Raw genomic sequence first — 25,264 nt, forward strand, 5'->3', positions numbered from 1 at the left:
CTGATGAAACAGCAGTGGTGATGGGAAGCCAAGGGAATAACGTGCTTTTATTCCAGCTGAGGATCTTGCACTGATGAGTTATGTCTTGGGGATAGATGGCTTGGTCTTTCCACCGTTCTCCAGGGGATGGCTGGGCTCCTTATCTGGAGGCTGGTCTAAAGAGCCTCTTCACCTCAGTCAAATAAGCCAGTTGTCCCCACCTCAGAAAAGTCATGGACTCCCTGGAGGGCTGTTGTCTCTCAACTTGTCCCTCTGCAGCAGTGTTGATGCTGGGAATCAGCATGCTCTGTTTGCTTTTAATGACCACAGCAATGTTCTCATTTCAGATGAGCCTGCATGTGTCTAAAGCAGCAAAATGAAATTCCCCCTAACCCCCCTCCCCAGTCAAAAATGAAAAGTACAGCAAGGTTGGAGGGGAAATGGCACAGCTGGATGTCCCACATGCTCACCCTCACTGGACATGTGAGCTGCCCATCTCTTGTGGAGTTTCTCTGAAAAATGTTCCTCCCCAGTCAGCCGAGCCCCATCCCCCAGCACTGGGGAGGGAGAGGGTGCTGGTGGGCAGGAGGGACTGGCAGCAGGGTGGTGGCAAGGACACAGAGGAGGGAGTGCAAGAAGAGGCAGGCTGAGAGGCTTCATGAGGGTGATAGCGAGGAAAGGCACCAGAGCAATGGCCATACAGCATCTCCATAAATACACACCAAAAAGCTCTCAGTCACCCAGCTTGCCAGAAGCACCTAGTGCTAAGGCTGGGCAAAGCAGAAAAGGCCTTTTCTTCCCAAACACTGCTGTGGCACAGGTTATGGTGCCCTGCTCCTGCTGTCCCTACCAGGAGTGGGAGATGACTGCTACCTTGTTGGGGTTGGACCAGGGGGATGCAGTGTTCCCAACAGGGCAGCCCAGCACAGCAGTAGCTGCTGCAGAGTGGGTGATGTGCAGCTGCAAGCCTTTTGGAGCAAGGCTGTCTCTCTCCTTCACATGTGTGCAACACCGAGCATGTTTTGGATTTGTTTCATGGTTTCTTGGTGCTGCCCTAATGCTTCTCGTGGAGCTTCAGGTAGGCAATAAGTCAAAAGTAGACCGGTTCCCTGGAGCAAATGTCTGACCTTCCACCAGCTTTCTCCTCTGCTATTATAAGCCAAATACAGGCTTTCCTGGATTTGGGAGCTTTGTTTTTTACCTTTGATCTCTGCCACTGGGTAAAACCCACAGAACAAATTATGTCTGCCCTCCTTCAATTTTTATTATGAAGCTGAAATTTAGCCTTAGTTCACCAAGCACTTTCGAACTAATTGAGGATGAGCCTCAGGTCACAGGCCTCTGACTTTTTCATTTCTTTTAGGAGTCTAAATATAGGGTCCCTTGTGTGTATGAATGTAGTCATGGCCTTGCTTTACATAATCCTTGCAGGAAGCCAGAGAGGGGTTGTGAGTGTCTTGGTGAATTCTTTTCTTTTTTAGTAATCAAAGAACAATTCTGTAAAGCCAAAAGTAGATATGGGACAGGGAAGGTCTCAATAAATTATATATTTTCAAAAAAATTTTAAAAAACCCTATATAAACATGCTCTAAACAGAAAGATCACTCTTTTTCCATAATTTTATATCTACTCATAGCTCAAAATACATGGCATTTAAAAGATCAACAGGGAAATGAAACACAAAAATTACCAGGACAATGTTTCAGCAGCTCAAATGTGCTTATTTGGTTCGTTTTAGAATTTCTTTTTCCATTTGAAATTTTCGTCCTCATTTAGGCTGAAAAAATGCGTATGAAACATCAAAACCACACCTGAACTGGAAAAATTATTTCCCTCTGCTTTTGAATGGCTCCTTTCCCAGGCTGTCAGCCACCCACCCAGCTCTTTGCAAAGTACCTTCGGGCATGAGCAGTCTGCCAGCAGCTCGTTTCTGCAGTCCCAGGCCTGCAAAATGCTGCTGCCATTCCCACAAAGGCCTGATCTCTCAGTGGCATGCCCCAAGAAGCATCTTACTGATAAGCCACCGTTGGCCGCTCCATGGATGTTGCTCCCCATGCCCCTGGTCTGCCTGCACCTGCCTGCAGGGCTGAACTCCTGCCAGCCAAAGGCACGTGGTGCCGGCGGTTGGCTTTGTGCCTTGCTCTCTGCGTCCCTCTCTAGCTATTAACATAGCATCACAGTTGTGGCCATGATGGGAGCTTGCACAGCCCTTTGCAAGGCCAGCAGCACTGCTTTAGCCACCCAGCAGAGGACACTGGGGGATGCTCCTGGCACCCTTCTCCTGAGTCTGAAAGGAAATGGTGCCAGTTGGTACCCAAGTCTTGCTGACCAAGGGAGGTACGAGTGCAAAGGAGAGGTACAGAGCTGCCATTCCCTTTCTTGGGGCTGGCTATGAAGCCCTGAGACTAGCAATGCTGTCACTGAGGAGCAGGAGGAGATGCTTTTGGCACTGAAAGCTTGCACAAGGGGTGCCAAGAAGAGGGTTTGTGCAGGTGTCTGTCTTGGCTTCAACTCCATGTTACGTAAAACTGATGCAACTTTTCTGTGCAGATGAAACCCCTCCTGGGTAGAAAGGTTGTATGAGAGATGCAGGTTTGGGAGAGCATGAGGAACAGAAAGGGGAGGGTGGGGATCTCTGATTCAGTCCTCATCAGTCTGGGAATTTCAGCAGCTGCAAAAAAGCTCCTGCATCTTTGGGAAAAGTGACTTGTGACTCCCCACAGGACCTGACTATGACAACACCCAGCTGTAGCTGCATCAGACAAATGTGCAGTTCTGAGCCTTGGACCTCTCTCTCCCTGAGATGTATTACTCTTAATGCAGACCTCAGCTGCTTATTCCCAGCCTTCTTGAGGAAAGCAAACCATTTTCTCACCCCCAGCTTTACTTACAGAGCAGAAGGGGAAGCCCATGTTAGACTGAGCGCTGTTTAAACTGGACACCAGGAAAACAGTCCAGGATAAGCCCTATTCCTGTATTTCTGCTTCCTGTAAACAGCTGACAACCTGGACTATTGCAAGAACATGGGCCAGATGAAATAGCTGAACAGGTCATTGCTCTCTATGTGGAGAGCAAACCATTTCCACATAGCTCAGATTTTGCTTGCACCAGTTATCCGAACTGGTAGCTGATTCAAGTGAACAATGCCAGTCTGGGTGCTCTCAGTCGGGGTTAAGGAGTGTTTATTTTGGAGGCAGGGGAGTTAATTTTAATGTTTTCCTCATGGGCTCAGACTACATTGCAACAGGAAATTAGGGCATCCTCACAGCATTTGCATAGGTCTAATGAAATGCACTTAATAGCCTAGGTTTAAAGCTCACCTAGGCAGTTGTTGATTTTCTTTTTGGAGCTGGTTTAATTATATTGGTTTAGAAAACAAGGCCTTCAACATGTTGGATGCTTCTGTGAAAGAGTTACTCTTTGTCTAGTTATTTCACTAGAATTATGCTGGTACAAACACTTCACTGAGAATATAGAAAAAACAACTGGAAAGGACCAAGAGAAGTAATCTAGCCCCAACCAAGCAGTTGTCTACCCAAACCCCTCCAGAAGGTTTACATAAATGTACTTGTCCTGCTGGGCTCAGCCTATTGCAGTCAGCCCAAACCAGCACAGAGCCAAGATGTCTCCAAGCTGCATTGGGTAGGTGACTGCAGTATGAAACTCATCTGAGCTTGCTGTGGACTCCCCAGCTTGGGTGCAGCCTACAGGGAACACCATGGGCAAGTCCCACTGGTCCTTGCCTCTCCTGAGATTTTTGGACTCTGGTTTCAGCACTGACCAAAGCTCTGAAGTAGACATCCATGAACATATTAAGTAGTGGGCATGTGAAGAGAGCAAGTTAATTCAGCTGTATTACAGCTGAGGTAGATTTAGATCTCTACGAAGTCTGTCACTGGTTTCTATTTTTCACCCAAAGTGTTCTCTTCAATCTTAAAAATGGCTTTGATATGTGCTGAGTACCAGAGAGGCTGTGATCAATTTGTTAGAATGAGTTTATTAAAGAAGAGAATTCCCGGAAGAAGAAATTGGGAATGTGGCACTTGTAATTATCTCCACCAATTGAGATGGATTCTGAAAACCTGAACTTCCCCTTTCCGGCTTTGCTGCAGCTTTGGTGTTTCGCACACAAACTGCATCTCTGAGCCATGCTGGTTGATCTGCCTTTCTCCTCTGAGCACTGGGTGATTCCTTCCTCTCCTCTCCCCACCATGCCATGAATAATCAAAACAAATATGCCAAATGGCTGAAAAATTTCCTTTTTGAGGTAGACCCAACCTGTGTACAAATTTGGGTCAAATTCCACAAACAATTTCAGCCAAAAGCATGCAGGACTTGTTGAAACATTTTTGTTTTGACATCAAACTGAAATGTTTTGAAATGGCCCTTTTTAAAATTTCAAAACTGATGCAAATTTTGTTTAGCCTAACATTAAAAACCAGAGTAGACAATAAAGGAAATTTTTCTCTCCCTGTTGAAGGAACCACTTAGGTTTGACTTCAATGATCTTTTGGGTCTTATTTTGTTTTGCCAAAATGGTTGACCCAAATTTCCTCTGATTGCTTTAGGTTCACCCACTCACATGAAAAATACTCTGCTCAACCAGCTGTATTTCATATGTGTCTTCCAGTTTCTTGCCTTCTGCCCTGGCTTTCCTCCTGCATGGTCTGTTTGCCTCCTTCCCCCATCCAGTTTAATGCCAGTCCTCACTAAACCCCCTCTGTTTGTGATACACTCCCCCCTCTCAAGGCTGTTTCTCAGTGGAGGGCCATTTAATCGTTTGGCATAATTCCCTTATTATGCAGCGCCACACATGTATGTACACATAATAGGAATGAATAATGGATGCTAATAATGCATAATTAATTCATGATAAGTGTCTGTTCCAAAGTCAGCACCAGAAGTGGGATCACAGCAGGGAAATTCCCCATCCCCCTCTCGGGCTCCCAGTGAGGGGTTTGACAAGACCCAGGCTCAGTGTGCACCATGGTGACTCTCTGAATTACGGAGTGGGGGTCTGGGGGGAGGATGAGAGACTGTCCCCATGTGCTCAGAGCAGAGGGAGGGGCTGAAAACTGCAGAGCCAGGAGCTGAGTTACTCCCACATAGCACTGTGTGAAACTGGACTGGGGACCAGTTCCTCCCCTACCTGCTCCTCGTCCTTCCTGACCCAGGACAGGACATCAGATCAACACCAGCTCCTCTCCAAACTCCCACTACTGTCAGGGAAGAGGAAGACCTGGCAGAGCTTTATCCCTCTTGCTTAATCGTATTTGTTCCCCTGTGTCACTATCAGTTGGGTTGGCACTTGCGCATGACAGCTTTGATCTTCCCAACTGTGCCGCGGGAAGCCTGGCAGGGCCAAGGTTGCCTGCTGAGGACCATTAAAGCCTACTTGTTAATGTACCCGATATCTGAGGCTCTTTGCACTGAGTCCAAGAGCCAGGGTTAGGCCTGGAAACAAGCATGAGTGAGTTCCTACAGCCCCCAGTGCCTGTGCTGCTGTCCAGGGAACACCCACGCCTCCTCCACCTCTTCTGCTTTTCACTGAGCATTAGCAAGGCCACAGATGGTCTCTGGCTGGGACCTGCCAGGAGGATGTGTGTGTGATGGCGAAGGAGTCTCCAGCACAGAGGTATTCCATCTTCCTGAGTGCCACTGCCTGTCCCCAGTTAACAGTTCCTGTCCATGTGAACACGGGCAATATCTCTCTGTAGTTCACAGGGTCTGCTTGTGTGGTAAGTATGGACCCCACGGGTATTCAGAAGAGTCTTCATTTGTCCCCTGACAAGAAGGCAGAGCACTGTTTTGTCCAAGTGGACTGTAGGCATGGCTGAGACCATAATTTCATGCCCCATCAGTCTATACATCCTTGTCACATCTGTGAGGACAAGAGCTGAATGCAACATAGATGGTCTTAGTTATGGCCTGTAAAGGAGCTCAGTCAGGCTCTGACCTCAGTCACAGGCATGTGGGACCCCAGCATCACCCACCACCAACTTCTGAAGGCAGCAGTCAGAGGGTCTGACTCATGTCTTGGAGAAATCCTGCTCCCACCCTGTTTCCACTGCTGCAGCCAGGCTTGCAAGGATCAGGGACTAATAACAGCTTGAAATATCCTCACAACAGCACCAGCAGTGCTAGTGCTGAGCAACCATACAGTCTTGGCTGAGATGTTCAGCAGCTTCTTTGCTGTTCACTTTTCCTTGACCCTGCTTCCCACATGTCCCCGTTTCCAGTTTGGCTGATGCCAAAACTAACAAGCCACTGCAATGCTGCTGCTCTCCATTACTGTTCCTTCTGCTCCTCCTTCATGTTCGGCTCCACACTCCTTTCCACTTGTCATCACCAACAGTGGAGCAGCTGCTGTCAGCCAAAGCCTTACTTAAGGGAAAAAAATGTTTAAATTGCTCCAAGACAGACTCTTCTGAAGGTTGACTGAAAGAAAGTTAGTTTCTTCCACTAAGTCACCAAATACAGCAGTAACCAGAGAGCCTTTGCATGCTGCAAAGAGAGAAGCAGAAAGTGCAAGAAATCCCCTGCAAGAGGGATCTGACCCTGAGTTATGCTGAGGATCTGCTCTGTGCGGGGCCACCCTCACCAGCAGGGACGGGGACAGCTAGGGACAGAGCTAGGCTATGAGGAGCCCTAACTAATGGACCCAGGGGACCACCATCTCACCTATGGAACTGCAAATGCATCTCCTCCCAACCCAGCATGCATCTGACTTCTCAAGGAGCATTTGTATCTTGCAGAGCATAGCTGCTCTCCTTTCCCTCACCCATGGGACAATTAGCAAGATCTGACACTTCTTTCCCCATATCTTCTGGGACACTTACCCTCTCTTAAGACCCCTGAGGCCACACCGCCTGGCAGAGCAAGACACATTTATCCCGTACAGCATGCAGGCAACTGTCTCCTTGCCATGGTCTTCCCCTGCCATCCAGGAGTCCTCCCTGCTGCCCTTTGCACAGGCCCCACGCCATCTGCTGAGGAATGGGAACACTTTTCCTGTGCCATCCTGCAAACCTAATGCAAAGGAGCTCTGCTGATCCCAGGGACACGCTCCCATCCTCCCAAAGCTGGCAATACTGCCAGTACAGCTCACCTCCCACCTTCCCAAGACAAGACTCATACACATATTACAGTCCCACCATGGCAAACTGCTCTCTTCCTAACCTTGGCACATACTGCCTCCAAACTCCCTGCCTCAACATGATGTGGTATGGCACCAGCACGCAAAAGTTCAGCTTTCCATTATAAGCAATTCAACGCATTTAAGCTGTATCAAATGCAGAAAAAGCTTGTGATTCTGCACCACATACAAACACAGTAAAATTGCAAAAATGTGTTTGACAAATCCATCAAGTTACATCAGCAGAGTGCCTGGTGTTTCTGGATTTCTCCATGCATGCTATTGAAAGCAGTAGGAGTTTGCCAGAGGCTTTCACCAGAGCTGAGTTGCACACTGGAAATGCAGCTTTCCACAAGCTAATCATATGCTCACAGTCAAGCCCATGAGCTGTGTGGTCTTATCCCCCCCATCTTTCCGAGGTCAGTAAAAGGGCTGTGCACAGAACAGTAGAAAGTGTGGTTCATTGTATTCCCCACCCACCAGGTCGCTTACTTCTTTAATTTCTAGATTGCCTGCTGCAAACAACCATCATATCCTGGCTCAGCCTTTGCTGTTTATCCAGTGACAGCCTGAGCATGGGGGCAGGTTTTTCTCCTTCCATCCTCCCTTTCCCATCTTGTCTACCTATGAAATCTAGCAGGAAAGGAAAGCCAAGGAAAGGAAAACCAAGCTGGGGGCAGAGGGTGACCACAGTGCCAGCAGTACCCTCACCAGCCAGGTACAACCTCACCACATTGAACAAGGCAGCCTGGTGACAGTAAGAGGCTCTGGTGAGCCTGTGGTCACCATCAGGCAAGGGAAGATACTGCCCATGCAGCAGTTCAGTCAGGAGTAGTTGAAGACAAAGCTAGAAACTGTGCCAGAGCTTAAGTATAGCTCTTAGACCCGTGGGTGATGGGTGGGGGCCCCAGATGAGACTGGTCCAGGCGACTAAAGCCTATTAGCGCACACAGAGGCCTGGAAAAAAAATTTCATTTCCCTTTCTGGTGTAATATGTGTAATTTTTCCTTTATCAGACTGTCTGATCATCATGTACGCTAGTCATTTTCCCAAGAGAGATTAAGTGCTACAAAAAAGACGCAGTACCAAGGGGAGAGCAAGGACCCTGACAGTGCCCCAGGTGGGGAAAGCCATGCAGGCATATGGGCGAAGAAAGTTCTACCCCTCCCCACAAAACACTCCAGGAACCACTCAGTAAGGGGAAGGCTTGGTGAAATGGCTGGGAAGGAGGTAAATTGAGGTGTCAGTCCTCAGCCTTCCTTATGCCAGGAAGAAACAGACCAAAGTCGTCAGTGGCCACCTCTCCACCACCATGCCATTGTTCCCCTTTGCATGGAGGTTACACCTCCCCCAGACCTAGCAACTGAGACTGCTGCAGTTTCTGCAGTGGCTCTTCTTGCTCTGACAGCAAAATGAAACTGAGTACAAAGGGTGAAAGCCTGGCATCCAAGAACAAGGCACGTGAGCTGGATGTTAGACGTCATGGTATGACAGCTCTTCAAAAGGCTGCCTGGGGAGAGAAATGCTGCCTTCAGACAGAGCCAGGCTGGGATAGCACAGGCAACTTTGCTGGATACAGAAACCTCAGAGTTTCTCTTTCCAGCTCCCAGGATAAACTCAGGAACTGTTTTCAAATAAATATTTAGGAAAAGGTAGCCTATTATATGGAGCTGAGTGAGAAGATGTGAAGGCCTGACTGAACATAAAATTAAGCCTTGATGCTTGCTGTTTCTCCTCCCTGCCTGGTGTCCAAATCTCTCCTTGGACAAAGCTGGTTGTGCCATCAGTCCTGCACTGGCCTCGCTGGAATGCTCCACTATAGTCTCCCCTGGAGTCATTGTAATCCAGGATGTGTGGGAACCAAATTTGCCCTATGATACTCACTTAGAGAAACACTGAGGGACTTGTGGCCCTCATCTGGCCATGGATGATAGCAGGGCATATTTGTATGGGAAGTGTATGCGGGGACACGGTTAGTATCAGAATATCTTGATGCTCTTGACAAGAAAACACATTATTTTTCTTTAAGCAATGCATTGCATGTGGCTCCCTTGCTTGAATCACTTGAGTATCATGTTGGATCATACTTGTACCCAAACTAATCTACTGCATCTATCAATTCATCTGTTTGTGTTGAAGAATTCCCAGAATGGGAACATGTCTTCAAATGTTTATTTAAAGTATTTGGCCTGGTTAAAGACTTCATATAATCTAGGAAATTAAGAATATTGCCCTTAGTGCAGCTGTGCTTAGATTGCAACAGTAAGTGAAGGGATATGTGCTGTTCTGAGCCATGAAATGGCCAGATTGGCTGGAGTGAAATGGAGGGTGGATTGCTTCTTAAGGATAGGTGATGGCAGATAGATAGCTTTGACATCTCACAAATTAGGAACTGTAAGGAGAAGGATCTTTGTTGCTAGGAGAACTATGTCCCAGTCCCCAAACAATTTTAATCTTGGGAGCAAGCAGCAGTAGGAGCTTTGTTTTATGATACCTGCAGATACTTTGTAGAGGAGCACCAAGCCCTGTCGTGCTGCTACATGAACAATGTTTTCTAAACAGGAGGTATACTTCTCCCTGACTTCCTGAAATCTTAAATTTGGAGGGGAAAAAGAGGTGGTGTTTGATTGTCCACCCTCCATGCTTACAGAGTGAGTGCCTCATCTCAAAAGAACTGGTGTTCACATACAACAGAGCAGCCTATCACCCTGTTGTTCACCAGCCCTGTTCAGTCAACCCTGCCTGTCACAGCTGTACTGAGTTAGAGCTAAAAGGGGCAAAGCCCAGCAGGAGAGGGCTGCTTTAGGAGGAGGGTTGGGCTGGTGGTGGAGTTTGGAGAGTAGTTTTTTGATATAAGCTTTTAGGTGAGCATTGGGTGTGCTGTGTTGCATTATTGGCTAGGGGCTGGGTGAAGCAGGAGGGTTCAGTGTGAAGATGAGGGTCTGAAGATGTGGAGCTGCTGCTAAAGATTTGCCTGAGATGTTGGGTAGGTGATGAGGAATAGGAGGAGCAAGAAAAATCAGAGAAGAAAAGGCAAAGTAAGGAGTGGCTTGGAGAACAGAAAAGTTGGCATTGGCTGTATCTTAGGTCTGGAGCTCAGAGCTGGAGGTAGTTCTAATTTTTGCCACCAGTGCTCAGGGATGTGTTACTGAGGGGGTGTAGGGTGGTGCCAACAGGTGATCTGCAAGCAGAGCAGTTGGCAGACAGCTTTCTGCCTGCCTGGGTATAGGATTTGACCAGGCGGGTTTTGAGCTCTTCAGGGGAAGGTCAGGCTCAGAGCTATGTCTTCTATGTGCCTGCACCCTCCCAGAGGTGCAAGGACCTGCTACAGCCTTATGGGCCCATAATGCCTCTTTTCACAGAGGAAAACTGGATTTCCATGGTTGTGTGGGGCTGGAAGTGGGAGGGCTATCTGGATTTTGCTGGTTCACCAAGTACTAGCTCTGCCTGAGTCTGGCCTGAGAGTGCCTATGGAGCTTGTGGTCTTTTCCTTCCTACAGAGTGATCTCTGCTGGTGGCATTTTGATAGTCTGATGGTCTGTTGACAGTTAATGATTGTCACAATTTTAAAAAAAAGTTATTTACCAATTTTCTTTCCTGTGGAGCTGAAAATAACAGCAAAATCAATCTAAACTGCATAACAGTAAGAAAACAAATAGATTATCCAAGATGACCAAATTAAGCTGCTGATAGAACTCATGGTGGTTCTATTCAGTTGCAGCCATGGGGACTCCAAAATAATTATTGCTAGCTGCCAAATGTGTGATGGGTTGGGACTTCAGGGTTGATTCTTCAGTGGGGGGGTGGGAGAAGGGAAGTACAGACACTCCATACAATGGAAAACATGAAGATAAAGATAACTGCTGGTATCACATAGGTTTAATAGCACTTGGTATTGGCTTTTTTACTATTCAAAAGAAGTACACAGGTAATAGCAGTGATATGAATAGTACTTTCCAAGGTGAAATGCATAAAACAAATTCAGAGTGTGAATAAGGTTGTCTGTAATGATGTGGAAAGTCTGTTTTCTCATAGTAAAAGGCTATGTGGGGCATTGGGGAACCCACAGAAATAGTAGAACAAAAACATCACCTTTTAGGAATGAAAGCAAAAGAAAGATGAGAAAAGGAATAGGAGTTCTTGGTTTTTTGTTTTTTTTTTTTTTTTTTTTTGGTGTCTGTGTCACTTGACCACATTTTAGCTGTGATACAGTCAGGGTGATAGATAGCAGGCTCTTGAATTTTTCTGCCTTTAATGAGGTATCCCTGGAACATTGTTTTATAGTGTTAAAGATTAAGCTGAGATGTAACAAGAGGGAATAGTGAGGCCTGCAGCATGGTGGGCAGTGGATTAGTAGGAGAGAGGCTTCTAATCATAGAAAAGTGTTCCCATTTCTTTGGAGAGTGGCATATCTGGAATAGCTACAGTATTGGACTGTCATCTCTGAAGGAAGGCTCCTAAAAAGGAAGAAGCACAGGTAAAGAGAAGGGAGGAGAGAGGCAGCACAAGCTCTTCTGAGGAGAGAGTTGCAGACGGAGCAAGAAACAAGGGTGCAGTCCCAAGGGGATGCATTTGTGCCAATGCTGAGCTTGGGGAGATGAGTTTTGTAGATGTCAACAGAGGCTGGAGCACGGACTGTACTTTCTTACCCAAAATGCCATAGCAGTCAGCATTTTGACTCTGATTTCCTCAGGTATTTTTTTTGCTTTATCCTCACACGCACTTGAATGACGTACTGGTTAGGTTAGACCTCCCCTGGTTTGTCTGGCTCTCTCCTCAGAAGAGCTTGTGCTGCCTCTCTAAATCTAATCTCTAAATCTAATGCAGTCTCACCTATGCTTAATTTGGCTTTCTATTACCCATGTCCTTTTTTTAAAAGAATGAAAACTTTTCCTAGATTTAGTAACACCAGTGATTTCTTTTTCTAAAGACACAGCTTGAGGAATTGAGGCAAATTTGCTGATTAACTTCAGCTAAGAAAAGGAAAGAAAAAGTTGAAATGATTCCCTTGGAAAATAACAGATCTAAACACCTGGACACTTCACTGTGAAGTAGCATTTTTCATTTTAAAATTGGCTTTTTTTTTTTTTTTTTTTGAAGTGGTTAAGTAACTCAAAGAAAAATTGAGTTATCAAGTGGGAATACTACCTCGAGTGAGCGCTACTAGTGCAAACTGCCTGTCCTGATATTGGGAAGATGCACAGCTTTCCCCCTTTTTGATGAATGCAGGTGGCTCCTGGCTTTTAATTTTTATAGCCTTCACAGTGGAAACTGCTTTTAGAAAGCCTCTACCACTTTCCTTTGACAACTGAGCTCCTGTAGTTTGAGGCTGGTTTTAATGTTATTCTGTGTAATTAAGCAGCACAAGAGAGGGGCTTCTGCAGCCACAGTCATGTTCCCCTGAATGTGGAGTACACTTAAAACAGGATTAACCAGCAAGCTGATTTAAGGGATGGAGTTAGACAATGCAATCTTCCCAAATCTGGCTTTGCATATGGAAAGGGAGCTTGAGGAAGAAGGGGCTGAGGGCAGACCTGCTGCCTCGCTGGTAACATGAGGCCAGCCCTCCCCTACTATCCGAGGCTCGCATGAAGGAAAAACACACAGGTTGAAAAGGGAAGCACAAGCCTAGCAATTTGGGAGGTCGTTTTTGCAAGGAGCAAAAAGAGACAAGGGCTTGGTGAGGCCCAGGGGATGAGTGAGCAGATGCAGGTGGGGCTGTGGGTTTGGGGGGATGTTAGCGGAGGAGGACTTTGAACAGACATTGTAGTGCAGCACATCAATGCCTGGTCAACCCGCTACTGCAACTTGGAGTCACCTGCTGTCTTGCCAAGGGAGATTTGTATGTACAGCATTTTAAAGAGGTGCATCCCATCCCTCTGGATGTGCTGTGACATTCCCCAGTTGGGGACAATCATGTTCCCTGGGCCCTGAGACAACAGACCCTGTGCCCCTGAGAGCTTGTCACCTCCCCAACATGACATGGAGATGAAACGAGGCCTTTCTTGGAAAGAAGAGCTTTCAGACAGGTGGGATAAAAGGAAAGAGTGTGTTTATCCACAAATCAGATTATAATTCTGGGAGGGAGGAGGGAGGTAGTGCTTGTAATTTGAAATGAGATTTAAAGGAATAGTTAAGGGTTCTGCCACTGAACAATGCCAATGAACTGGCTGGGAATAAATCAGATTGCACTTGAAGGAAGTGACCTGGAAATATATTACTGACTGTCCCTTAGCCAAACCTCATCACCTTAGGGTGTCACTGAATGGAGGGTGAGGTAACCCTGGTCAGAGTGGGGGAGGGCCCAGTCAGGGAGTGAAACCTGCCAGGCAGGGGCTTGGGAGCCTCTAAGGTGGCCTTTGTTCCAGACCATGGAAATCTCTGCTCCAAGGAGACCAGCCCTTGTTGGTACAATTTTGCATCTTGAAAATGCACACAAAATCTTTTATTATTAAAAACCCTGAAGATGAGTTAACAGCTGGGAGAAGCTGGAATATGATTAATGTCTCATGAATTAGCCCTGGAGGTACTTTATGGAAATAAGATTTACAACACTATTACACGCAGTCCTGAATGTGTTTTACATTTTTAAATGAGGAGAATGAATGTTTCGCTCTGCTCTGCTCCCTTCCCCCTTGGGCCCTTGTAGAGGTACAGAAAGACGATCCCGGCTGATTTGGGATGGGAGGTTTTGGCGCTGCGGGAGGTATTGGACTGTGCAGTTAATTGAATGATCTTACTGGCCCCAGCGCTTTATCAAGCAAGGAATCAAAATGTGTCCTGACATGTAGGACACAATTACAAGTCATTAACAGAGAAATTATAGATGCTAGGATGGAAAGAAGGGATTTATCAGTCTGCTTGGTCCATCCTCTCTCTGCCAATGCAGGATTGCTCCTGACAGCATACGCTTCGGTGCTTCTGGAATAATTTAGCTTCTGACACCTTCTGAGCAGTGCGGTGCTTCAAGCAGTCCCGTTTATTTCAGTGTTTTAAATGTTCTACTTAAGATTTTTCCTTCCAGACTACTCAAGTCTTGCTAGAGGGAGATGGTAATCTCTGTGGAAGCAGCAGTACGTGGAGCCCCTGCCTGGGTATGTGTGCCATACTGAGGGGGATGTTCTGTGGAGACCATCCTTAAGAGGAAAGGCAAGTGTCCCCTCCTGGGAGCCCTCTGCAGCTGGGACCATGGTACCCTGGGTTTGTCTCACTACAAGAAATGTAATGAATGACTCTATTTGGCAATAGCAAAACTCCCCCATTCCTTATTCATGTCATCTTGCACCTGAAGAGAAGCTGGGCTCCTGAAGCTGTGTGACTGCCTTGTACAACACAGACCAGGTGTACTCTCTCCTAGTGTATGCAGGAAAGATTAGAAATGGGCAGCTGAAGCTCTCAGTCTGGTCGTTCTGCTAAAGTTAGGCTAAAAGATATGTGAAAGAAGGAAAACTCCCAGGAATGGGCTACAGAGGATAGTTGAAAAGCAATGAACCCCACACTCCCACCACCAGAACTGACCACAGGAGATCAGACCAAACTAGTTCAGGTAACCACAGGGTAATAACCTTGATGAAAATATAAGAGACGGTCTTGCGGGGGAAGGTGACAAAGCAGGTGCATCCACTTGGATGTCTCTACTAAAGCACTGGTTTTACTGGTGACTAGATGAAGAAAGAAGAGCTCTGAACTGGCTTTGAGCTCATACTGGTTTTGAGGCTGGTTTTGTACCCCAAATCCAGTAATTTTCCATAACTGTGTTTTAAAAAGCTGTGTTTAGGTGGGGACTTGCTAGAACACCCTGCCATCCATAGGCATCCTCAAGCTTGGCAGTGAGCCTTTCTGCTGAAAGCCTGGCTCTGTCCCAGACTATCTCGGATGATCTTGGACCCCAAAGCGATGACACCCTATTAAAGGGTCCAATCAGACCTGCTTCAATGTCTGGTGTGATATCTGCTCCAGGTAAGCTGAAGGCTACAATTATTCACTGGTTTACCGAATACTTTTGAGTAGATTAAGCAATCTGAGAGAAATTGGGATCTTTGTGAGCAGAAAGTGGAGGTGGCATATCTCCCCTTTACCCTAAATGCAGTGGAGGAGTGCGACATCTGAGCCACAACCAGGCTAGAAGGGACTAATATGACACAAAGTCTAGCAGTCCCTCCCAGTCATTTCTGTGACATGTCCAGGAAAAACTCATTTTCCTCTCTGAATTGCAGGTCAGGAAGCCCAGCTCAGTTGGGAGTAGTGTGTAAAGCACGGTTAGCTTCTGGGAAAGTGGGTGTCTGCGTGAATGTGGAGCAAAGACTTGCCTAAAGCTCCTGCGTGGCATGTAGCCGGGGCCCTACAGGGAGCTATAACGTGGGTTAGCTCTGTTCTGTGCCCATGCCAGCTGCCCCGCTGGCAAGTAGCACTGTGCAATGTGCTCTTCTAGTACAGCTGAAGAGCCCAACTGCGGCAAGTTGTTGTGGTTAGGAGGTAATGTCAGTCTGCTGGACTTTGAAGGGACAAGCGGCTTTCCTCTGGGCTCACAGACATAGAGGGGCTGTGGTGTAGTGTTGGGAAACTTCTGTGGCTGCAGTTGGCAGAGATGTTAATGCCAAGTAAGTTTTATTATTTTAGTTTTTATTACCATCTAGTGGCAGGCCTTGGGAACTGAAGCCTTAAATTAGACTTAAAACTATCCCAGAAGATTGCATGATATAATCTCATAGCCCCTTGCTTTCCCTTTATTTTTTTGTCCTTACTAATTTTATCTTTCATTTGGAATTATGTTTCCATGAATTGTTGGCTTCCCACAAATTCAGCCGTGAATCTCCACGTGAAAAGGGTTACATATATTTGTTTTACAACCCATGGCTCCCTTGGTATTTCAGTCTCCTGCAAAGCACAGCTTGAAGGCAGCAAACAAATCCTAGAAGATGAATACCCTATAAATTAACTGGAAACTAATTTAGGATAGATTGATGAAAGGGAGCTGATCAGGGGCTCTGAATATGCTACGCCATCAGTATCTTGACATCAAGTTTTAAGGTCAACTTGCTCAGCACTGGAGGGCTGCTGAGACAAATCAGGAGGACCTGTAATGGTGTTGTCATGTCTGGACTAGCAGGTGTTTTGGATGAACAGGCCCCATCCCTGAAGGGGTTCCCTGGTAGAGAGATGAAAACCTGTCAGGGATGAGCAGGAGTTTCACAGGGCACAGGAATGCTCCATCTTTGATCTTACTGCAGGTTCTCTACAGGTTCAAGTGAGAGAGCACTGAATCTGCAATTAGCAAAACTAATATTAAAGTGTAACAGATAAGTAAATGTACTGAACTTTGTTTCTTAAGCTAACTGCCAATCTAGGTACGTATCTAAGCATTTCTAAGGTGCAAGTATCCTCTGCCTAGTTTCTTTTAAAAAAAAAACAAAACAAAAGCCTCTGGATTAAAATAGTTCTGCCTACAAATATCATATGTCTTTGGACTGATCACCTGCAAACTCGCTATACTGTCACTAACATGAAGTTCATAGATCTTTAATCTGAAATTGAAATCTTCCAAGAATTCCTATCTGAAACAACATGATTGTCACCAGGCAGAGACCTGCACTTCTACCACAGAGATAAATAATCCTAGAGATGTACTTTTATAAACTCTGCACTATCTTCTGTAGCTCACTGCAGTTCTCTTGAAGTTGAAGAAATTATTCCAGGCAGGACTGTGTTCTTGGTGTTTGTCCTACAGTAATGGAGAGGAGTGGTTATGACTGTTTTTTCAAAATAATTATAATCCCATTCTTTAATTGTTTGGGATCAAAGACTGTCAGCTTCAGAAATGTTTACTGGAGACCATTCACTCCCCTTGTTCTGGAGAGCTTTTTCTCATGCCTATCCCATTTGGGGATTTCCTGGTTTACATGCAAGGGGGCCTTCTGGGGCTGAACACTCTTCTCATCAGCACGGGACCCCATACAGCTAATCGTGCCATAGCTGACTCAGTTGTCCACCAAAAAAAAGTGCTGATCAGTCCAATGTAGTTTGATTTACCTGTCAGACTATTTTGTTGATGGCTAATTGCATCATAGCAACTAGAAGCAAGTAACTGTGCAATAGGTGGCTGATCTATGACTTTTTGCTCTTCCAAAAGGTTCCCAGAGAAACAAGGCTGGAAAAGGACTCAGCGATTCCTTAGCAACCTCTACCATTTAAAAAAATTAAAAAAAAAAAAAAGGGGGAGGGAGGGAAATATGGTGGTATGATGATCAGATAGTGAAAGACATAGTCTTTTTGCTAAAGATACTGTGGCAGAATAGTAAATCTGTCCTTAACCATAGATATGAAAGGGTAAAAATTCCAACTCAAAAGCAAAAACAAGCTGGAAATGACTGATACCAGCTGTTGAAAAACAGGTTTTAAAAGAGAAAAAAAAATCCTGTCTTAGATACCAGCCCCCATCTGACTCTGGCCTTTGCTATTTCTTGTGATGCAGCACAGCTCTCTGACTCCGTGCTGAAGAAAAGTGCTTGCTGTGTGCAGGAGTTTTCCCATGAGGTGTGTCGAGGTTTGCTCCTTAGCTCCATTTTTTCGCATTTCTGTAATGCTCTGCTTGGCTCAGGGTTACCGGGTGTAATGGGTGATCTGGAATTGCATAACCTGAATTTCAGAAAAAGCAAGAAGGAGAATGAAGGGGGGCTGAGGCAGGCAGGGGGGAGTCCTTGCACATCTCTTTAAGGAGAGGCATTTAGTAAAGGAATTGGAGGAAGCCTTCTGTCCTGCATAATTTGGAATTTATGAGGCAAACTGCTTTACGTGCAGTCACACATGAAGAAGCAGTCTTCCTCTTTTCCAAAACTCACTATTTAATGCTTTCTTCCTGAGTATTTAAGCAAAGCTGCCATTTCTGAGCTGGGGAAACAGGAGGAAGTGAATGGGGATAGAAAAGATAAGGTGCTTCACTGTTGTTTGGGGGGGGAGTTTCTGTCATGTTTTGCTCCCCCACTAAAGTTTTGGCCTTTCTCCTCCACAGGATTTGACACTGCAAAGCAAGCTTTTATCAGCTGCCAGAGCAATAGGTGATCCCTGGGTGTGCTCACAAGCTCCTTAAGAAGTGGATGCATGTGAGTGTATCTGCAAGCATTTTGTCATCGCATGTTCTTGCTTTGTGGTAAATAGGAAGAAAGAACAGCAAATGCTTCTGGTTAAATGTACAAAATCTGTACCAACCTCTTAGCCAGATTCATGTTGCTGTTTGGACTCCATGATGTTTTTGATTCACTGGTTGCGGCAGAGATGTTCAATGCTTTGACTGAATAGATGTTTAGAAATGAGGTGGGTTTTGGTCTCTCTGGGAAGACTAATGGTCAGTGCCTGCTAATTGGCACAACCTCAGAAGGTCCCAGAGGGTTTTAGGAGTGAGGGGGATGCAGTCTGGATTCACCCTGCTGGTCCCTCATCAGTTCTCAGCTTGTGCTGAGGACACTGGCTGCTGGCGAGTTTCACTGGTGGAGCTGTAGGCACCCACAGGTGGGCAAACTCCAGTTCCTCGTTTCACTTCTGATATGTGTGGTTCAGATGTCTCCATATGAAGCTTTCACCCAAAGCTGCATTTATAGTCCACTTCTAGGAGGTGATTCCTTCTAGTCACTGCAGGGAGAGACAAATCGTGTTCTGGAAGTGGAGTACAAGTCCCTCTAGCTGTCTCGTCCCTTCTCAGCCTTTGACTTCTTTAGGCCAAGGAAAAACATTTACCTACTTGGTGCCTTAAGTTTTTCATTATGATAGATATAAAATGTCGGAAGAACTTCCCTGCATTACAATGAAGTATTGTGTATTTCCATCACATTTTCATGCTTCTCATCATGCCATGAGGTTAAGGCAATAAAAGCCATGTAGGAGATTCTGCCTTCCTCTTAATGATCTTTAAGTACTTCAGATGATTATGTGAATCTTAGCCTATGTTAACTGCTAGCCTCTATTTATGGCTTAGCAACCATGAGCAAGTTATAGCTGATAGTTGAGGTAAAAGCTAAAAAGGGAAGGTTTCTGACATCACAACAGATTTAAAAAAAAAATCATGTGCATCTATTCTGGGAACTCAGCTGCCACATTGGCACTACATGGGGTGTCACTGTGGCTTGAAGAGCAGTCGTAACAGTACATGGAGGATTCAGACAAGCAGGTTCCAGTTGTGTCTCTAATGTCCCATTTCCTGCAATAAAACACGCCTGAAAATTGGAAAGAAGTGAAGTCCAGCCAGATGTCTGTGATGAGGAAAGTCCTTCCAGCAGGCTTTGCAGTTTCACACTGGCATATCCACAGCTTAGGGCTACTTCTCCATCACAACGTCCACCTCTGATCTACATCCTTACCTCACAAGGCAGCCCAGCTCTGCCAAACAGCAATACTGGTTGATGGTGCTGACGCACAAAGAAGCGTGAGAAAACTGGCCACCTCCTTTTCAGTTTCTCTGGCAGCAGGACTGGACAGATGGGTCACTTGGAGTCTGCCGTGCATCTCTGGGCTGGTTCTGGAGATATGGGTGGCACAGAGGGTCACCATCTCACCTCATGCACGTGCAAGTGGAAGATGCCATTCTGGCATCATCAGTGACCAGTGGTGCTGGCAGCCAGCACTGAAAAATCATAACATGGTGAGCAAAGAAAAAATACAAAATTGGTCTTTAAAACTGAGACATGAAAAATAATAATCAAGGGTGCTTCATGCTTCTCTTTCAATAGCTTTATTGCTACAAACATTATGATGAGAAAAACATCTTCCTGCTACCCAGTGCTGTGCAGAAATGTAACACGCAGGCATTTCAGGGCCTGCAGAAGCTTCAGATGCTTACAGTTTGCTGGTTATACTAATGTTTTGCCTTGCCTGACCGATCTCCTCAGGGCAGCATAAAAATAACCAGCTTTAGTCCACTACTTGGCTGCTAATTGTCCACTTGTAGATCTTAGTCCCAGCTGGGCCTGCTTCTGCCCAAAGGCAGTTGTGTTCTGTAAAGTGGCTGTTTGCATTTGTGAGCAGCCTCACAATAGAAGCAGGTGGCTGCCATTTTCCATGCAAGAAAGCTCTTCGGAGAAAAGGAAAAGGGGCAAATGAGGAGAGGAAAAAAAAAAAAGAAAAAAAACAACCCAAAAAACAAACAATGCAAAGCATCTATGACAGGAAAGCCTCTGCACTGCACTGGTTAAAATGGATAGAGACCAAAAGTGTGCATAAACTAAAAGAGAAGAGAAGCAATATTTCAGGACATAGGAGGGAGAAGAAATGCTGCTTCTGTCATTTCTCTGCTAACCACCGCATCCAGTGCTGCCCTCTCTGTTTTCAATTTCGATCAGTATGCAACATCTAAGTATTTTCCAGTGAAGATGCAGCCGCCTGTACAGCCAATTTAAGCCTCCTGATTATGACTTCCTCCAGTGAGTTACCTTGTCTTGACAGCTTACAAGTAGTATGTATTTTCCTTGGGGTGCTGCAGACCAGAGGTGGAAACCTGCAGCTAAGCACAAAGAGAGAAAATGGCAAGAAATCACTTCACCGCTGCAAGCTTCAGAGCTCTTTCTTGAGTAGGTGAAAAAGGAAACTTCTAAACTACCTGTCACATCCTCTCACTGGTAACAGACATCACCTGGAAAGGGGACAGCATGGAGCTTGTCTCTGGAAAGAAACAATAGAGGAAAAGCACCACAGAATGAGCTTGTTCAACAGCACTGCTTAGCAGAAGCCAGATTTTTTGTATCAAAGAAAATTCTGCTATTTTTAAATTGTTTTTCATGCAGAAATGTTGAAAATGAGGCCTTTGAAATTCCTTGCCATGTGACAATGTGTGTGGGGGGGAACCTATCAGTCTGTCAAAAGACTTTATATTATTATATTATTATACTGAATTCCAATATCTATTCTGTTATACAGTCCAATATCTATTCCAATATCTCATCTATATGTCCACAGCATGTACACATATGAGCAGAATAGAGTGGTTGGGCACTGACCGTTGACCTCTTTTCCACTACAAGCAACTGGAGGCATCAAATAAAACTGATAGGAGCAGTTTGGAAGCAAGCAACAGGCTGTGATTCTTCACTTGGCCAGCAGCTGAACTGTAGATCTTCCTCCAAAGGGACATCACAGATGGCAAAGGTTTACATAGGATCAAGGGGAAAATGGTCAATTAATGAAAGACATTCCTACTAGGGCTGCTAAAGACAGAGGAATCGCATCTGCCTCAGAGTCACAGGAGCTGAAAGGGTTTTAATGTATTAGAGAGTATTAGTATCTCACGGTCTTACCTTCCTTCCCTTTGCTTTCAGCTCCTGTTACTGTACCAGGACTGGTGGACAGTCATGTGACTCATTATGATGCTCTCTCAAACTTAGAATTTTATGTTCTCTTATGATTTTTATTCTATTTTAGTTCTAAAAAAATGTTTATATTTGGAAAGTAAAAGATTAATTCTTACAAAATGATTAAACTGATATGTTAGAGTATTGCTAACTGTTTTTCATTTTATCAAGCATTGATAAATGATGTATCAAAATACAATTTACAAACTTGGATGTGTACTGAGCAAACAAGGGTCTCTGTGCAAATTCTCCAGTGATTCTATTTCCATGGACAGGTTCACCTTACAAGGAGTCCAAAAATTTATGGAGACGTCAGAAACTGGCTGGAGAACACATGAAGCAGTGGGAAAAGAGGTTGAAAACCTCTGGGATCTGATCGCTCTCTAAATCACCGATTATAATTTCATAATTATTCATGCAGATTCATCTGTAGATATCCAAGCAGTAGGTTTCTTCTTTACTCTTCTAATTGGGATGAAGAAAGAGAGGATTTTTCTTTGCTTGGGTTCAGTGAGGATTGCAGAGATGAGACAGTAGCTGGCCTGTTGCTCTAGGTCATACCCTAATATGCAGCCTCTTCGCTTCTAGGGAGCCATGAGCAACCTCCTGCCTGGGCTGGGCTGAGCTACAGTTGGGGCATATGAAATTTTTCAGGACCACAGTTTTACTGTGCAGGTACCCAGAGCATGAGCACAGGGCAATGAAAGGCCCTTCAGACCTTCCCTTTTCAGTAAATCTAGACCAGCTTGATATATGACAGATTGAGACAGCACAGCAAGCAGGCATGGGCAATCCCACTTTTTAAGAGCCAGAAGAACTGTGTTTCTGGAACCTCCTGATGAAAGCACCACTAAGCATCATCTCTGCCATTCTGGCCATACCCAGTTGCTGCTTGCTTACACAGAGAGAAAAGAAATGGTTCCTTGATTCATTAGGTTTTTCTCAGGGTTTTTTTTTTCCCAGCTTAGATCTGCTGCAGGCGGTGACAAATTTCTGTCCTTCAAAAAATTCAGTATAACTTGAAAACGATGAGACTCAGGGATCAGCACTAATTGTATTAATATTTGCTTGGCAGATTAGGTCTGAAGAGATGATAATTCATGGGTTCTTTGTTCACTGTGGTTTAGTGCCCATGGATTCCCTCTCTGGAAGTGTCTTGCTGCAGCATTTCTGTCTTTTGAGGTCAGTGTGATGAGCTGCGTGGGTGTTTTTAGACATGAATCACAAGCAAAAGGCTGATTCTCTTTTTCTTTTCTTCTTTTTTCCCCTGACATACTAGGCAGCTTTTAAAAAAACAGCCTTCCAAATTCCAAGACTTCTTTTTCAACTGAAAAACCAAACAAAGTTTTATACTCACTTGTTCTCTCTTATCCACGGTGGGTTTATGCATCACAATGGTACGATGGTTTATGCAGACATGTCCCATATGGCAGGGTTAAGGCCAAATGACTGTAGCAATGGGGGACCTACCACGTTAGGTACTTTGGCAAGTGCACTTTGAAATCCATGCTGCTGCAATTTCTTGAAATCAACTGAGTTTAGGAACAGCCAGACAAGCTGAAGTCAGACCCCTGCAGTACACTTCAGTGGTAACCTGTATGTAAACCATTCCCTGGAGATCAGTTTTTGTGGCATTGGAGGTGTTTCTCGGTTTCCCCAGGTCGGTGCTCTGGCAGAGTGTGAGGTGTTCCTAATGCCTGATATGAGGCTGTCTCAGATATGAGCAGGAACAGCATGCCAACATCCTGGCAGTAATGGCATCATTGCTTTGGCTCTAAACATGCCTGCTGCAATTCAGGTGGCTACCTCTGGTATCAGCACCTCTTAAGTCAAAATCTGTGTAAATTTTTCTTCATTACATAGAGAGGGTTTGTGTTGAGTGGTTTCAAAAAAGACGTATCCAGTTCTTCCAGGAAAGGGAACTTTTTTGGGTATTGGATTATCTCCCGGCTGCCAGCAGGTGGTAACTTGGTTAAGAAGTGGACTGGCCTCCCACAGCCTCTGGGCCCTTCCTGGTAAGTTGCACCAGTGTAGGTTGTTGTGTTAGTACTGTAATGACTTTATTTTGGGTCCAAACTAGCAATTTTTTTCACTTTTTCTGTGCTGTTTGTGCTTTGATTATTTAAATTGGAATTCTCTGACTTAAATTTAGGTCTGTTTGCTGAAGTATAGTGACCTGGGGGCCATGAAAACTAGTCCTGAAAGATACCCATATTTGTGGGTGAAGGAAATGTAATGATTGCTAAAGTGAAGATAGTGCTAGCTGACCATAAACCCCATCCTAGATTTTATTGCTGTCCTGCCATGGGCACAAGCTTCTTTAGACCTATACTGCTGGTCTAGCCAGACTTTTGCTTGTGCCAGCAAATGTGTGTTAGGAGCTGGGAGGAAACCCAGTAACTCTTGCGTTGTGAGGAACATGTCTCCGGACAGAGAAGGTGAGAGTTGAGGTGCCACGTGAATGTAATTTCTGCTAATTTGTGTCCCACCTTTTAAAATATATAACAAGTGCCTGGTCCATTTTTAGAGTAGTAAAGTATCCTATGCATGCTCTGTGACCATACTTTATTAAAAACGCAAAAAATAATCTCAATTGGGAAAAATCTGATTGAACCTACCTGTCCTTGACTTGAACCTACTTGAGCCATTAACTGAAATCGGGGCCAATACCCTGCGAGTGAACTGCTGGGCAAAGTGAAAAAGGGAATGAAGAACTGCCTGCCAGCCAAGCACAGTCCCACTGTGGCAGATAAACCCTCTTGTACTTCTGAGGGGCCAGGTCCATGCTCATCAGATGAGGCAGTCGTTCACTGTGCAAATTCAAGATACCAAGCAAAATGCCTTTGCATCAGTCACTCCAGCCTGGTGTGTTTTCTTTGCAGTGGCAGGAAGCTTTGTGTATGTGGTGAGCAATTATGTCTCAGCTGACAAGTGTCAACTCAGTCACTTGATAGTGTGACCCTGTGCTCCTAGATTAGTGCTTCAATGTAAAAGGAATAGCTGCTAGAAATCAAGTGAGTTCCCCCCCACACACACAAAAAAAATAGAACTGCAAAGTCCTCAGATATCTGCGTTTCTCTGTTTCAGTTTCCTGTGCTACTGAGCAGCTCTCCATAGGGAGCCCTGGGAAAGGAGACAAGAAAAAAACTTTGGAAGAAGAGCAGATCAGCAGCAAAGAACACATGGAAAAGGTTTGTTGAAGTTTTCAGACATACTTGATTTGTACTTTTGGCACTCAGCTGAGTAAGTCCAGACCAAAGCTGAGCTTTGGTTCTTCATTCCACTTGCATTTACATCCTCTGGTAGGGAGGGAATTGCTGGCAATATCCTGAGAAACACCCCTCCTGCTTTTTGGTGCTCTCAACTCCCCTGCCTGGGTGACTTACTAATGCTGCTGAAACTTAGCAGCACTTGCATTTGGAGCATAGGTCCCCATTAGGCCCCCAGAAGGAGCTTGGGAGTCTCTGGAAGGGTTTTTTTTGGTCCAGGCCACTTTCTTTTTTGAGAACTTCAAATCACTTGGCTGAATGTCTGTTAAGAAAGCAGGCGAGAGACACACACACACACACCCCCTTTCATATTTGACTTCAGTGCAGATACCCATCTGTTATGCTGGCTTTGGGAACAGGGCATGTTCAGTAGCACTAAGGGAGCTGTGCATTTTGGAAAGAGCAGGTTTGCTTTTCTATTTCTAGCATCCTCTTTAAGGATGTGTTGTTTGATCTGAAGCATTTCAGTGCCTAGTGTCCCTTCCCTATTGATGAACTGCCAGTCTCATGAATTGGAGCAATGCTTGGATAAACCTCCACTGTCATAT

This window comes from Mycteria americana, chromosome 10 (genome assembly GCF_035582795.1).
Source record: "Mycteria americana isolate JAX WOST 10 ecotype Jacksonville Zoo and Gardens chromosome 10, USCA_MyAme_1.0, whole genome shotgun sequence".
Taxonomy (NCBI): domain Eukaryota; kingdom Metazoa; phylum Chordata; class Aves; order Ciconiiformes; family Ciconiidae; genus Mycteria; species Mycteria americana.